This window comes from Osmia lignaria, chromosome 11 (assembly GCF_051020975.1).
Source record: "Osmia lignaria lignaria isolate PbOS001 chromosome 11, iyOsmLign1, whole genome shotgun sequence".
Taxonomy (NCBI): domain Eukaryota; kingdom Metazoa; phylum Arthropoda; class Insecta; order Hymenoptera; family Megachilidae; genus Osmia; species Osmia lignaria.
Window position 1 is genome coordinate 2,554,926 of NC_135042.1, and position 17,462 is coordinate 2,572,387.

At 37.8% G+C, this 17,462-nt stretch overlaps 1 protein-coding gene and 1 long non-coding RNA gene across 4 annotated transcripts in view; one reads left to right on the plus strand and one right to left on the minus strand.

Moving 5' to 3' along the window:
- Invadolysin (leishmanolysin-like peptidase, invadolysin) overlaps positions 1 to 17,462 on the minus strand; it is a 1,079,802-nt gene that overhangs the window by 721,606 nt on the left and 340,734 nt on the right. The gene's annotated exons all lie outside the window — the stretch shown is intronic.
- LOC143305800 (uncharacterized) lies at positions 4,212 to 4,804 on the plus strand. Its single transcript, XR_013062965.1, has 2 exons — positions 4,212 to 4,529; positions 4,595 to 4,804. It is a non-coding gene; the product is annotated as an uncharacterized LOC143305800 (long non-coding RNA).

Sequence of the window (17,462 nt, forward strand, 5' to 3'; positions counted from 1 at the left end):
TCTAAACCTATGCTTAATAAATGCATATGTTATTTATGTGTCAAATAAAGTATGAAAGAGGTAAAAACCCCTCACACGAAGAGACTTTGCATTCATATTAGCTGACAGTCTCGTAAAGCCGTGACTGAAAGAACGTTACAATATGGTAACTTTAAGAAGTTCCATGAAAAGAAATATTGAAAATATTTGGAATATTGAAAAGCTCACAAAAGACACGAATAAAAGTGCGGCAAATAAACGCAGAATTTGTACTTTAGGTCCATCTAAGAAACGCAGAATGACAAAATACGTATGCAACTACTGCACCAACGCTATTTGTGGAGAGCACACTTTTAACATGTGCCAATATTAGAAATGCTAATTTTTACCAGTATTCTATCTTTTAATTGAAATATTATAAGTTATGCTAATTTGTTTGAAATAAATAAAAGACATGTTTTTAATTCGTAATCTATGAGTCGAATGATTAGATACAGAGTAACACTGATTTAAGTTTAGTTATCTAGGGTTAATGTCATCACTTTCGAAAGTGGTGGACATCTGAAAAGCTGAATACATTCGATAAACATCGGTATGAAGAAATTGATTTTTTCAGCAAATGAACGTTACAGTTCTTCCATCTGGACCTCTGTGCGTTGCGTCGTTTTGATCCAATCATCAAACCAGTGTCGGAGATATTCGTTCCAGATAGAACACCTTGTATATCGGTTTTTGTCATTTATTTATTATATAAACACCGAATATTGTGGTTTTCTTGACCAACATAGTGGTTAAAATACTAAGCAATACTGTATTTCGTGGTTAGGTCAATTCAGGTTTGTTTTCCTCCCATCTTTTGCTCCCTGAATTTACTTCATCCGGGAGATGTAACGAGCTCGAAGCTTTTTTTTACCAATTCGTTGGATACACGAAGGTATACGTGCCACAGCGCTTGGCAGGGCAAATTGCTTTCGGAACGAAAGACTGCCCGGGGTAAAAGGAAGTTTTAAGGTAAAATGATTCACGTTGTCGCTCGACCGTGAACGAAGAATCCCTGCCTCCTACTCCTTTTATTCTGTCCATTTTCATAGTTTTCTCATATCTTTCTTATTTTTTCTAATTTTTCTCACCCCATTCGTCTACATCAGGCATGGGCAGCTAGTAGTAAATGGAGCCGGAGCGCTCTCCGGCGCTCCGGAGCTTGTCGGCGAGCTCAAAGCAGAGCGTGAACCGAACCAAGCAGCGGAGAAATATCCCCACTCCGTAGCATCTCGAGGTTACGCAGTCGAAGCATGTATGTGTGACGTTCTCTGTCGAACGCCACACATTCGTATCACCTCACCGCCGCAGCTGGATTTCCCCTACAATGCTGCCCCACCACTTCAAAAGAGCGAATCAGTAGAGTAACGTGCGCTCCCAAACAGTGTCGCTGTCAGACGCGCTCTTTAAGCCGGTTTCGTGCCCATACCTGGTCTACATCCTTATTTTATCCTTTTCGCTCGAATTTTACCTTTTACCATCCTTTGTGTTCTGTTTTATTACTGTTCTGTTTAACCATTTGTTTAACTGTTTACCTTAGTTTCTTTTCACAGCTTTCTTTATTTTTAACATAACTTCGATCATATTCTTGAAATGTAAAGTTCTTTTGTGGATTTTCTCTATACGTAATAAATTATTTATCCCCTTTTATTACTGAACAATTATAAAAAAAAATGGAGATTCAGGGAACTATGCGTTTTACTATCTGAATCTGAACGTGAACATCTCACTGCAAGTAAGGAAATAAGTTGACACGAACCTAACATAATCAATAAAAGGGGAAGACTTCGTGAAAGCTCAGTTCCCTTGCTCACATCGATAATGCGTTAAACGATAATAGTTCAGGTAGTTTCATGGCGTGCAAACCTGACATGCGCCATTGCGCTTCATCATCTGTTAACCGCGACGGTCCATAACGTTAACGGTTGTTATGGACAAATTTCCTAGGGCTTACATTGTGCGGTATTAAATCTGCCTAGTTATGATCATAACGCATTTGTCAGAACCGATACTATAGATTCTATGCTATGCTACCTGTCATGGTGCCAGTTAAGGATTGTATATGCACAAGCCATATAATTTGATTCAGTATAGCGGGAGAACAGAATCAATCCCTACTTTCTTATTGAAGAAAAAGGTAGTAGATCCTAAAGAGGTTTTATTATATTTGCAGACATCTAGACAAGCCGGTACCTGTCATTTATTTCTTAACAAAATTACACACCTTGAGGTTTAAAATATCTTTTAAAAAAACTATAAAACATTTGTAATTATTATTGAAGAGGCGGCTGCAATAAGGAGGCAACTATATTTTCGGGTAATTTGAGTGCATTAACAAAATTAAGCAATTAAGTGCTTAAAAATTATGCATGTAATGCATTACGGGTAATTAGTCTAGCAGACATTTGTTCGTCACAGACAAATCCACTCAAGTACCGATTTACTTGGGATTCCCGAGTTTCTTTTGGCTTATTTATATTCTTTTGCACCTTTGCTGTAACTCTCGGTTTATAATATATCTCTTCAACCACTGTTATGTGGTTTTTTATGCGGTTTTAATTATCCTGCGCCAACTTATTATAATTTAAATAATGCAAAGTGAAACTAGAAATGTGATGTGTCTGCACTTTTAAATAGTAAATGGATGCTTTTCTATTCTCATGATAACATAAAACCAGATATTGATACAATGAATTGTGAAACCATTACTCGTGTTACGACGAGCCGCCTAAACGTACGTTAATCGAATTCTTCCCACGATCGGACAAACATCGTGTTACGGCCACCCGCCTAAACGATCGATATTCGAACAATTGAACTCCTCACGATCGGACACCTAAACATCATATTACGACCACCTACTTAAGTATTCGATAAGACGCGTTCTCACGGACATCCCACCTTGTCAATCATCGGCCCCTTCTCCACCACCAACGACATTATAAAAGACCTTACCGAACATAAGCAGAGTCAGTCGGGATCATATTATAAAAATAAAGTGCTAAACCTTTAAAAGTGCTATTCATTTAAAAACCTGTGAACTTTCTACGTGACACTCGCTTTGATGAGAAAACTTCAGTGCAGCAACTTTACTTTGTTTTGCAACGATCTCTGATTATTTGTAAACTCTAAAATGTTTATAATATCATCACCTTTCTATACTTTTAATTTTATGCAGTTGTTCAATTTGGTTTCTTAACAGCTTATTAATGTGTAACAAGGCTCTTCCATTAGATATCTAGAACATGGAAACTATATCTGTAGATAAAGCGTATTCATGTGCCGCATTATTTATTACTGATTTCATATGCCTGATCACGATAATATCAATGCTTATTTATCTGGCGATTGCTAATCCGAATCATATAAATCCATTTGTTTAATACCGTACTCTTATCGTTAGTTGACGGTATTGTACGCGGTATATAATTCACTCTAATAATATACTGGGCGACTATAATAGGTTGTTGATGGTAAGGTGAAAAACGAGTCATGTACTGTGCGGAGATGATTTATTAGCTTGTAAACATAAAAACAGGGCACACACATTTCAGTTATTCATTAAATCGATTACTATTATACAGGGTGTTCCGTAACGTATTTTCACCCTCTGAGATGGTGGTAGGTGGGGTGATTCTGAACAACTTTTTCCTTTGCGAAAAAGTGGTTTGAAGCTTCCTTTTTGAATTATTAAGCATAAACACTGACCAATCCGAGCGCGTACAGCGCGCGGGCTCAGGGACGGCAGCGTCGGCTACGAAAGCGGGGCTTGACGTAGGTCGCGAACGAACGGCTCGGCGCCCCATCGGCATAGCACAATAAAAAAATTGAAGTGGTTAAACATTTTTAGTTGTTGTTTAAAATAAATACGGAATCTAATCTCTTGTCACCTATCATTATGTAAAAAAGGAAATTCTAAACATTCTAAACAACAAATAAAAATGTTTCAAATGAAATAATTAATAAAAATTTTAAAACAATTTCAATGAAACTTACCCATTCGTTCCTAAATTAATCTGCTATGCTGAAAGCAGATAATTCCTACCTGGGTCTATCGTGGGTTATTGTGTCGGTCTTCATCACTCGATGAAGAAACACGTGTGCAGAACAGCTGATTTCATGGTCGGGTTAGTGAACTCGCCTCGTTTATTGCACTTAGGTATTGCACTTACGTAGCCCCTTTCGAGGTCGATTTTTTCACTAAAACGACCCCACAAAATCACTGTCACTTTTCACGCACTTTAACCTTATGACTTGAATTATAATTATACGTAAATAACTAAATTCAATTGAATTGTGTATTAACGAAAACAACAGGATGTTCTTCTTCCTCCAAGAGAGAAAGGATAAGAAGAGGATGGCACAGTGGGTGGAAGTATGTGACAACCCAAAGTCGGTGCTTCCACCTGAAAAACTGAAATTCTGGGTGATCTGTAGCAGCTACTTTAAAGAAAAGTACTTCATGAGGAAAAGATTAACAACATCAGCAGTTCCAACACTGAACTTATTTGGTAATAACTCTTATATACTTTTTATAGCATATGTAAATAATTGTTAATGAAAATATTTATTGCAGAGGCTGTAATAAATATTGCATGTCAGAGGCTGCCTCTATTAAAATAGAGCAACAAGATACCTGGATGCAAATGAAAAGAAGTATTCAGTTTACATATACAATATATAAAACCATTAACATGGTATTAATATATTAAGTATAATCTGTGAGCAGAGTGTGTGTTTTATTGTATGTATGATTGTGATTAATTGTATAAAAATAAAAATAATGAAAGGGAAAAAATGACAACAATATATGTATAATAAAGAAAATATATTAAATTTTTACAAAAATATAATAAATATATATATATACAGGGTCTACCATTTATCTCGCAACCCATGCGCGCGCAAATTGATGAAAATGGCAACAGCGTTAAAATTCGAGAGATGTAAAAACCGTACAGTTAAGTTGGTAATCAACTGAACTGTGGTCCGAGATTCGATTCAGGATACAAGTACATCGGGTTTCATCGATCTTGTCGCGGCGTGTGACTCTAACACATATTCACGACGGCAGTCAATTGGCTGCAATCCCTCCTCTGGCGTGAATATGTGTTAGTTTCACACGCCGCAACACGTTCGATGAAACTCGGTGTACTCGTATCCCGAATCAATTACCAACTTAACTGTACGGATTTTTACATCTCTAGAATTCTTGCGCTGTTGCCATTTTCATAAATGGTAGACCCTGTATATTGTTGTCATTTTTTTTCTTTCATTATTTTTATTTTTCAAAGTTTTAAATAAGTAAGACCATGCACACGAATATAGTGTGTGTGTGTGTACCTCACCGATATCATTTATATGTGTTTGTATCGACACCAGCGCCGCCTGGATTTTCTGCGCCAAACTAATTTTAGTTACAGCATTAAATACGGGAGTTTGGAGGGCCTGCTCTCTCCCCGCTTGAGCGATTGGTATCAGATCAGACGCATCGAATAAAGAACAATAAGTAACAAAACCAGTCGTTTTATTTTGCCCACGCAATTAAAACTTTCAAAAGATTATGGGCCCAGCACGCTTCCACTGCGCAAGAGATAGTGCATAAACTAAGTGTGGATAAAAAGAGATTTGAGTGGTTTATTCATCGAACTGACAGAAAAGAAAACCCATCAAGAGGAAAAAAATGAATTCGGACAGCAGCAGCTACGGATTCGGTAAGCGCAAAATCACAGATGAAACCGTGAGAGTAAGAACAGAGGGTATGATTAAAGATGCATATTTCTTTTATGTTGAGTTATTAGTGTCGAGTACTTGCAAAGAATCTAAACCACTTGAGAATCGAAAAAGAAATCAGCATAATTAACTGCTTTACGTCAAGCAATATAAGACGTGAATAAATGATTATTATTATAAATGATAAATATTATTTGGAAGAAGAAAAAAAAACGTTATTAAATTAATAAAAAAAAAATTTAAAAAAAAGGCCCAATATTGCCGACAAAGATAGACGCCGAGTCTGAAAAACAAAAAAGTAACGTCGTCAAGGCGTGAAACCGGATATGTTCAAGTGGGAGGATAGCCCACGTGTTTAGACTGCGGTACCCAGCAGAATGTGTTTTTTTTATTTTTTATGAATCGATAATCGACATGTGATTGTTTTGAATGTATACATTCCAAAGGAAGAATCTTTAAAATAGATATTTAATAAAGCGATTATTCTATAAAATAAGATTTGGAAAAGGAAAAGAAAAGGGAAAATTTCAAATGAATAATATACATTATTAACGAATTAAGATGTGTATCAATTTAAAATATTTTTTTTGTAGAAAAAAGGCTAGAAATTTTTCAAAAATTTCTAGAAACATGTACGAATACCTTTCGTCTCAATAAAGAGCATGTGAATGAAAAGGTGTGGCTAAAAGTACAAAAGGATATTGTACATGTGAACACCGAATCAGGTGCTAATTATCAATTAGGTACGTAAAAAAGAACAGATATTTGATACAATAAGACGCGATTGAAGAAGAGAATTAAGATCTGCTTTTATTGAATTAAAGTAAGGTAAAGATATTTATCTAAAATTAAATAAATTTGAAGGTGACACCGAAATTCTTGTTGGGTGATCTTCGCAATGGTTACACGCTGTGCGGGTACTATTGCGTGGGTCACTAAAGTGACATCGAAAATAATCTTGTGTCCAGATATTAACGATTTTACTTGTTTCGGTTCGGTTATGCTTGTTGTTCGGCGAACCGAACTAGAAGCACTGTCCATTTGGCAAAAATCATCGTTTGAGATGATGAGAACTCTAAACAAATAAATCCATTTACAGCAAATTTTGAATTCGATCCCGAGGAGTGGAAACTGATAAAAAGAGTGATTATAACTGAAACTGCAGGGGAACAAGGTATAGAGATGCCAAGGACAGAAATCCAACAGGAAAATGCAGAGAACATTTCTGAGGAGATAGGAATGGAACTCCTAAGTGACGAAGTGAATGACGAGGAAGAGGTGAATCAAAAGGATGTGACAGATGTTAAGAGTGATGGCAAATTAGATCGATCAAAAGGTAAAACATTACCAAAATTGATAGCAGTAGAAAACGTCAAGTTTGACTTTTCTACAAAATAAAATGTTTCTTCTGCTAGTTCACAAGCGAATGCTCTGATTAATGTAAAGATGTGTAAAGATGTGAAAGAATCTGATATTAAGGTGTCTAATTTTTCAGATGGAAAGTAAGATGATGTTCAGAGCATGGGAGTGATTAAAAGCACAGTTAATACCTTGTGCACAACTGTCAGTAACATGATGAGTTGTTGGAAAGTGCATGTTGTTTCTACTGGAAATGCGATTAGCAATATAGAAGCGACAAATAAGGAAAATGACGCGAAGCTTTCCAAACTAGAAGACAGTGTTAGAACTCTTACTGAATTGTTGAAAACAATCAGGCAAGAAAAGACTGATAAGAAAATTGACGAGGAAAGTCAATCATTAAGTAAAAATAAAGCGGTAGAGTCTAACTCCGTTGTATCTGGGGACGAGAGCAACTCTGTAGATGAGAAAATAACTCTGGCCGTAAGAAAAGAGTTAAACGCTAAATCAACTAGCGGTACAACAAAATCCTTAGCGGATGAATTTAGAGACACAATAAAGTTTGAATTAGTCAGTAAAGAATCGGGAGTTAAAAGAGATTATAAACTGACTTCTCAAATGAAGTTTGAGCATTTTTATGATTATTTTTCGTTAGAATTGAGAATGCATGATTTGTTGTATGTAGTTGATACAAAGTCTGCTCCAAGCTCTGGCTTGTTAACTGAAAATTTAATGGAAAAACACAGGTTTAAAGTAAGAGATATTTTAATTAATAAATTAGATCAGAGTTACCATTCCAAAGTTGTTAATATGAAAGATTCAGTAGAGATTTTACAAAAAATTAAAGAAATGAAAAGATGTGAAACAAATGCAACGACAGTTACTATTAGGCAGCGACTCTACAACATAAAATATAACCCAGCGAAAGAAAAAGCGGCAGAGTTCTGGGATCGATTTGAAGAGCTTGTAAGGATGTACGAAAATTTGTCGGGCGTAAATTCACTGCCGGAAGAAGAAAAGAGGGTTGCATTCTACAATGCGATAATGTTGCATGTCCCTCAGGTGGAATCGATGGACTTTATGGCAAGAAGTTCAAAAGGCAAGGGCTTGTCATATGATGAACTGAAAAATTTTATTATACAAGCTGAAGCAGAAAAACTGCAAAGCTCAGAGACTGGTCCAAGAGCAGTTATGCTGGTAAGAAAGCCAAAAGATCGCTATGAAGCAAAAGATAGGTGCTTCGAATGTGATGATCAAGGTCATGTTAGCAAAAACTGTCCCTGGAAGGGAACTGGTCTAAGAAAATGCTACTCGTGTAATCAGTTTGTTCAACACAAAGCTGTCGATTGTCCACTAAATTCCGGAATAAGATCAGGACGTGATAATAATGCTCAAAAAAATTGCTACCCAAGGCAACAAGCAAGAGGCAAAATTTTCAACAATCGATCCAGAGGTTTTAAAAGAAGTGCTAGCAATGATGAGAGACCTAATGACAGGAATAAAGTCCAACCCAACAATAATGGTAATAGAGGTAGGGGCAATGGAAGGAATAATTATTACAAGAAAAGAAGTTACCAAGACTCTCCAAAGCCCTATAACAATAATAAGAATTATCAAGCTATTGCAGCTAAAGCCAAAGAGACAGGTGAGATTATTTATCCATTTACACATAATTGTTACACACCGATGGTTGAGGATGAAGTAAATGATAAGAGTATTAGTATTAACTCGGTTTGTGAAAATAAAAATAAGCTTATTGCAAAGTTTCTAGCTGATTCAGGTGCAACTGAGCACTTAACAAATTCAAAAATTATATTTAAAACTTTTAGTCAGTCTGAATGCGGAAAAATTAAATGTGCTAATAAAAATTCAAAAGCGGACTTAAAAACGGAGGGAGAGGGTACAGTAGAAATTGTAGATAGAACTAAAGAGCATATTTATATTTTAAACAAAGTTATTTGTGCGAAGGACTTAACAGAAAATTTACTTTCCTTGAGAAAATTTGCAGAATTAGGTTTAGGCATTTATTTGGACAATGAAAAAATTGAAATAATCGACCCAATTTCGAACGAATTGTTTATAAAAGGAATATATAGAAGCCCTTATTGGATTATTGAATTAGAAATAAATAAACCGTTTACGAATGATTCCGGTAACCTAACTAATAATGATAACAAAGTTTTCGTTAACTTAACTAAGGATAGTGCAAAGAACATAGTTGAACCAAGATATATTACACGGAGTGTAACTGCCCAAGAATCGTTTAAATTAATTGATAATAATGATGATCAGACTAAAATTAAGGCGGTAAAGAAATTGTCTGGTTTAAATGATGATAAAATAATAGAAGATAGAATAGTTGAAAGTGCTAAAAATGAAAAGGAAACCATTTACGAGCATTCCAGTTTTGATACGACCATTTGGGATCGTAAAATTAGTGACATTGATGAATTGCCAGTAGTTGAATTATCAGATACAGAATCACCTTTTAATAAAAATTATTATAAATTCATTAAAAATAATAAAGCTATGCTCTGGCATGTAAAGATGGGTCATGCATCAATTAGTTATTTAAAGAAACTACAAAAACAATTTCCGGAGGACAAACAACTGCAAGATGCGATTTTTGATGAATCAATTTTAGATTGCAAAGTTTGTATGATAGCTAAAATCAACAAATTACCATTTAGTTCAACACGTAGACGTGCTACGGAGCCCTTACAAATTATACGTTTTAATTTAATGAGGGCTATAAACCCACCATCTCATCCGAAAGGATATAGATTTATTGCTGTTTTTATCGATGATTTTTCAAGAGTAGCTATGGCGTACCCGATGAAATCTAAAAGCGAAACTGGACATTGTTTTGAGGCGTTCATACGCAGTGCTAGAAATTTGTTAGGACGCGATGCCAAAGTTTGTTATTTACGTTCTGACCAGGGGACTGAATATACTGGCGGATATAGTGTCGAAGTTTTAAACCGCCTAGGAGCAGAACAGCAATTTGCTTGTCCTGATACTCCTGAGCACAACGGGGTATCTGAACGATTTAATCAAACAATTCAAAAGAAAATTAGAGCTTATATGTACGATTCAAAACTGCCAGAAAATATGTGAGATTTAGCGTTAAGTGCTGCCGTATATGCGTACAACAGAACTCCTCATAAGTCAAACGACATGAGTACCTGTCGGGCTATCAGTTGTTAAAACCAGAGGAAGGTAAATATTACGAGAGTAGAAATGTTAGGTTTAATGAAAAGTTAGTGTATGGAGATAAATATGGTAAAGATGCAATTAAAGACTGGCCAGCAGTAGAAGTAAAGATTGATGAAAATAAATGGTTTGTAGAATTTGAAAAAGGAGTTAGTAAAAGTTCAGATGATTTTTCAAATTCAGAGGGAGAAGTTGGACATATCCTAAATGAGAATGATTCTAGTGTACAAGAAGAACCGAAAAGAAAGAGAGGAAGGTCGAGAAAAACGCCCATCGAAATTGATAAGAAGATAGAAAACAAAGAATCAGATAACGTGGATGACACAAGCATTTTTGACATTACAAAAGTATTGCTTGCTGCTCAATATTATGAATTAGAACAAAACGAGGGGATTAAAATTAATGACGAAGTATATCATGCTCTTTTAGCGAAGATTAACAATGATCCAGTATCGTACAAAGAAGCTATGCAAAGTAGTGAACGAGATGAGTGGGAAAATTAAATTCGATGAATAAAAATAAAGTTTGGGATTTAGTAGACAGGCCTACAAAATTAAAAAATGGGAGAAAAGCAAATATTATTGATTCAAAGTGGGTTCTAAAGAAAAGCTTGGAACAAACAGGGAAGTAAAATATAAAGCTCGGTTAGTGATCAGGGGTTTTAAGGATAAGAATTACTATGATCTAAAAGAAACGTATGCACCTGTATCTCGGTTGCCTCTAGTAAGAGCTGTACTAGCTATTATAAATAAATACGAATTAGAAGTAAATCAACTAGACGTTAAGACAGCGTTTTTGAATGGAACGATAGAAGAGGAGATTTTCATGGAAATTCCTGAAGGAACGAAGTACTGTAATGAAATAAAAAGTAAAAAGGTGTGTAAATTATTACGAGCTTTATATGGTTTACGGATTAGTCCTAAACGCTGGAATCAAAAGTTTACTGAAGTAGCTTTAGATATAGGATTGATTAATGATGATAATGAACCTTGTTTGTTTATGTGGCGAAACGAGGATAAATTTTTAATTCTTTTATTGTGTGTCGATGACATACTTATAGCCAGCAATAACTCGAGAAAACTTAGTGAAGTGAAAATTAAATTACAAAAGGCTTTTGAAATGACAGATCTAGGACAACCACAGGAGTTTCTCGGAATTTCAATCACAAGAGAAAAAAAACAACGTACAATGGTATTAAGTCAAAAAAAATATATTAATAAAATTTTACTTAGATTTAAGTTTGATGAAATGTTCCCACAACGAACTCCGATGGTAACTACGCAAGTAGCAAATCGAGAGAGACGAGATCGAGAAGAAGCGTGTGACTTGAATTTGCTAAAACAAACTAAAACAATAGAAAATGAACCATACAGAGAAGCAATAGGAAGTCTTCTGTATTTAGCAGGCGCGACACGATCAGACATTTCCTATGCCGTTAATGTGCTAAGCAGACATCAATTAAATCCTATCGAATACGAATGGAAAATGGTTCAAAGAGTTTTTAGGTATTTAATGGGCACTAAAGATTTAGGTTTAAAGTTTATGGGGAAAAATGATAGTATGCAAGCCTTTTCTGATGCAAGCTTTGCTGATTGCAAAAATTCATTGACGACTTGTGGTTTCGTTATTCAATTGTATGGTGATACAATAGCATGGAAGACACATAAACAAAACTATGTTGCTCTATCTACTTGTCAGGCCGAATACGTAGCAATGAGCGAGGCTTGTCAAGAATTAGTTGCAATAAATAGGTCGTTGGAATTGATTCTGAATCATTCATTTTATCCTATGATATTATGGTGTGATAATAAAGCAGCAGAAGCAAGCGCAAAGACGAGTGGTGGAAATAAGTTAAGACATATGACAAAAGTTAAGGAACATTACGTTAAGGAATGCGTAAATCGTAATTTAGTTAATGTTAGTTGGATCTCATCTAAAGAACAGATGGCGGATATTTTCACGAAGCCTCTTCCATTCGAAACCCATAAAAGACTATGTAGATGATAGAATTATGAATACATAAGAGATAACATAACTGAACTAAGCTTATTTTGTTTTAAAACAGGCAACAAGAAGGAATAGGAATATAAGGAACAATTTTTGTTGGAGTTTTAGATATACTGCAAAGAAAGGTTATTTGTTTACTATTATTTTATTAGTGTACTTAAGATTATTGTTGCTGTAATTTAGTTATAAGTTAATAACATAAGACTGTAACAGATGTACAGATAAAGGCATATAAAACTATGATCAACTCTAAGTTAAGTATTCGTTATATGATGTAAATTTATACGGGGTGTCAGACATGAGTGGTAGATGTAATGTACAAAGTGATAAGCACATAGTCGGGAGGGAGTGTTGGAATCTGGTGCGCCTATGTGTGATCAGGGACAGACGGGATGCAAGCGCCTTCCCCTTCTCTTCTTCTTTCTTAAAAAAATAAGGTGTAGAGGGGCGGCGTGCGCTTTTTGTTTTCTGGCGTGAGGCGATCGCACTCTCTCCCCGCTTGAGCGATTGGTATCAGATCAGACGCGTCGAATAAAGAACAATAAGTGAAAAAACCAGTCGTTTTATTTTGCCCACGCAACTAAAACTTTCAAAATATTTCATTTGAAACATTTTTATTTGTTATTTAGAATGTTTAGAATTTTCTTTTTTACATAATGACAGGCGCCAAGAGATTAGATTCCGTATTTATTTTAAACAACAACTAAAAATGTTCAACCACTTCAATTTTTTTATTGTGCTATGCCAATGGGGCGCCGAGCCGTTCGTTCGTGATCTACGTCAAGCCCCGCTTTCGTAGCCGACGCTGCCGTCCCTGAGCCCGCGCGCTATACGCGCTCGGATTGGTCAGTGTTTTTGCTTAATAATTCAAAAAGGAAGCTTCAAACCACTTTTTCGTAAAGGAAAAAGTTGTTCAGAATCACCCCACCTACCACCATATCAGAGGGTGAAAATATGTTACGGAACACCCTGTAGAACAGCGTGTAATAACGAAAGCGAATGGAACACAGAGCGACCAAGTAGTATAGAGCTTTAAACAATAGCACAAACATCTCAGAATGTTGACCATTAATATTTCAAATATATCACCACCGAATACGGGAATTCTACTGCTATGTCAACGTTTGCCATCTCACAAGTATCAAAGGTGAAGCGAGTAGAACAGATCGATCCAAAATATGTCCTACAGCTTCAAGACGCCGCAGTTTGTCACGAGATAACTTTCAGGACACGGTAACATACATAGAAGAAGATGCCTAACCCACTTGCTTTACATTTTCTACCCTTTCAACATTCCCTTGTACATTTCCACGAGAGTAAATTCTTGGACAGCATTGAAATGAATTATCCCCCTTGCACCTGTGCTGTCCCACTTGTCCTCTCTGCATAGTACACTGGTTGGTATGTTGGTTTATCTGGACCGCGTTTCTACGTATGGAATAATTGTATTATGAATGGCTAGTTCTTACAACTCTCGTGTTGCTTTTACACAATCCTGAAGCTACGGTAAACCAATCAGAGTAGAAATCACTGACACGGACGAAGAGACAGATGGTAGATATGTCCATACGAATCCCACTTTTTCGCGCTTAGGGTCCAATACCATTCTAGTGTTTTTAGTGTTCTCGGCTACCTTTTGAAGAGGTATCTTTTTGAAGAGCCCAAAAATATGAGGTCGGCCGTCAAGTACGACAAATTATAATATTTAATAAATAAACACTTATTCAAACAAGTGTGTACTCATTAACAATGTATCACTACCTGGTGAATAAATTTTGGTAAATATTTGCTACAGGGTACGCAATCTTGATAACCTTGACCAGGACAAAAACCTTACCGACGCTCGTAATTTGTTAAAAATTTAATCAATAAAAACAGGTCACAAATAGATATTTGTTGCGCAATGAAGTTAATATACATCGTAATATTTGATTATAATTGGTTCAAAAATTTACTTAATACTATTACTATTACTAGCTATTTTTTCTTGATAAGTTATCAAATGACCCATCGCAAGTCGAATTTGGTTTAGGGTAGTTATTTCTAATCTTATTTCGCCCACCGCCGCTGAGGTTACTACCACCCCCCACGAATCGTTCCAGTAGCGAAGTATGGGTTAGCGAGGCACCATTTTGGTTTTCAAGTATAATATTACCATCTGCCGTAACTTTCATATAACGGATCCTCGTTGAGAAAGTACGAATGCTTATGTTGGAAATTAAAAAAATACAACTGTTAGAGCGGACCGTGCGCACCTCGGCAACGGTATTTCACGGTTAGTACGTCACGGGTTTTCCCTGTAAGAACAAAGCGTCATAAACTCGGTAGGAAAAGGGCCATGGTGACGTAGGCGTCCTCACGGCTAACGTTTTGTCTACAAGTCACTCTTGTCTTGATCGTGGACGTGTCCACATCGCTGATTAATATTAAAGTACAAGCCTTATTACGAACTCCGAGTTCCAGTGTTGTTTTAATACGCCCACATTGTGCAATACGATCCTATCCCTCGCATTCTCGTAATTTTCTTACATATCAGAAGTGGGATAACCGTACTGGAATTACGTGTGTGATTAAGGTGTGTAAATCGAGTCCACGTTGGAACAATTATACTCGTGCATAACGTGCAAAGTGATAAGTGCCGTGTGCAGACATTCGAGTTGTTGGATTATAAACTGTGCTATAGTGTCAGCATTACTGTAAATAAACTGTGTGAACAATTGTATTATTAAGTAGATTATAAGAGTCATCTTCAACGGTCGTAAGTGAAGTGCAATATGGTTCGTAGATCAAATAGCCGCGAGGTTGGGGGAATTGCTGGTGATGACCAGAAGTCCACCGAATCTCGACTCAACAAAGTGGAAGCTTTATTGGAGGAACTTTTACGCCAATCGCGGTCCCGTGCGCAGTCTCATCGGCGTGCAAGCTCACGTTCACGTTCGCGTTCTCGTTCACGCTCGCGTTCTCGTGTATCACGCGTACGGTCACGTAATCCGCACAGACGCGATTCACAATCGCGATCGCACGGGGCGCGTGATAATGTAGGTAACGGTTCGGAACGGGATGCAGGGAGTATAAACACCCATGGCTCCGTGTCGCGAACGAAATCACCCGGCTACGCGCGTCCTGGTGATGAGAATTTAATACCGATATATGACCCCGCAAAGGAAGACATCTCGATCGAGAACTGGGTCCGTCTCGTGGATGAGCTAGCGGCCAGATTTTCGTGGGACGACCGGAGCATCATGCGTCTCATCGCCATCAGGTTACGAGGGCACGCGCAACGTTGGTACGAGACCCGGATGCGCAGCGCAACAACATGGGCGGAATCAAAAGTGTATATAGTTGCGCAGTTTCGCCGTGTGATGCCATTTTCACGGTTATTACGCGACGCAGACCTATATGAGGCGAAGCCGGGTCAAGCTTTAGGCGACTATTGTTTTAAAAAACTGGACCTCATCAGACGACTGGACATTAGTTTGTCTGATGAGCGAATCGTAGATATGATTATTTTTGGAATTCCTGACGAGACCATCGCCAGGACAATCAGGTCGGCTAAACACAGCGATCCCAACGACCTGTACGCATTCATGTCGACGATGGGGAAAATGCCGGGCAAGGAGGAGAAACGGCAGAAAACGGAGCGACCATCTGGGTCGAAGACAGCGGTACAAGCAAAGGCGTCGATCGCGTGCTTCAACTGCGGAGGAGCAGGCCATATGGCGAAAGAGTGCAGAAAGCCAAAAATAGAATGCAGACTGTGCAAGCGGCTTGGACATAAACGGGAGCACTGCCCACAGAAAGAGGTGTGTATAGTAAAAAGTGTGCGAAATATCGTTAACATGTTTCAGATCAATGTCCGCGTCAATGGTCATAAAATAGAGAGTTTGGTGGACACTGGAAGTACCTGTACAGTGATCCATTCCTCTATTATTAAACGATTAGCAATCGAAACCGAGACGGTAGAGAGCATTGTATTTCGGGGATTCGCCGGACGACCGGTACTAATAAATCAGATCGCGCCGGTGACAATTAAAGTCCAGCAGGTAGCAACGGATGTAAACTCCTTCGTGATCCCAGACGAATATTCAGCATACGACGCGATCTTAGGTAGAGATTTCCTTCAGCAGGAGCACGTTGTTATGCTGAAGCGACGGAACCAGCTCATATTTAATAACGCGTGCGATTACAAAAGGCCGAAAATTACCGCTGCCATGGACGTATGCGTTATCGACACGGGCGTTGACATGGATTTAGGCAACATCGGGAAGAGAAACCGAAAACTGTGCAGGGCATTGCTCGAAGAATTTCAAGATTGCGTATCATCGTCAACGCGAGACCTCGGTAAAACAAACACCGTTACGATGGAGATCAAGTTCGTCACGGATCAACCGATCGCGTATCGCCCGTACCGTCTCGCGGAGCCGGAAAAGATCGTCGTCTGCGATCTCGTAAAAGACTTACTAGATCGTTATCTCGTTGGATAATTCGGGAGTCTGATTCTCCGTACGCGAGTCCGATCACGTTCGTCAAGAAGAAGACCAGAGACTATAGGATGTGCGTGGACTATCGGAAATTAAACGCAATAACTGTCAAGGATAAATATCCGTTGCCACTGATCGACGACCAAATCGATAGACTCGGGGGACACCGATATTTTACTGACCTCGATTTAGCATCGGGATACTATCAAGTTCCAGTCGCGGAGGACTCCATTGCGAAAACGGCGTTCGTCACTCCGGAGGGGCATTACGAATTTTTAAGAATGCCTTTTGGATTGACGAATACGCCAGCTGTCTTCCAAAGGTTGATGCGAAAAGTTCTTCAGACCCTGGAGAAGACAACGGCCCTCCCATACATAGACGACATAATAATACCGTCGAAAACAATAGGAGAAGGCATGGACGGTCTACGGGAAGTTTTGGAGGCCCTTCGAACGCACGGTCTAACGCTTAGGTTAGAAAAGTGTTCCTTTTTCAAAGAAAGCATAGAATACCTGGGCCGTGAGATCAGCGAACAAGGGGTAAGACCAGGCCAACGAAAAATAAATGCCGTTCAGGAAATGCCAGCACCAGAAAATGTGAAGCAGGTACGCCAATTCCTGGGACTCGCAAGTTATTTTAGGAAGTTCATCG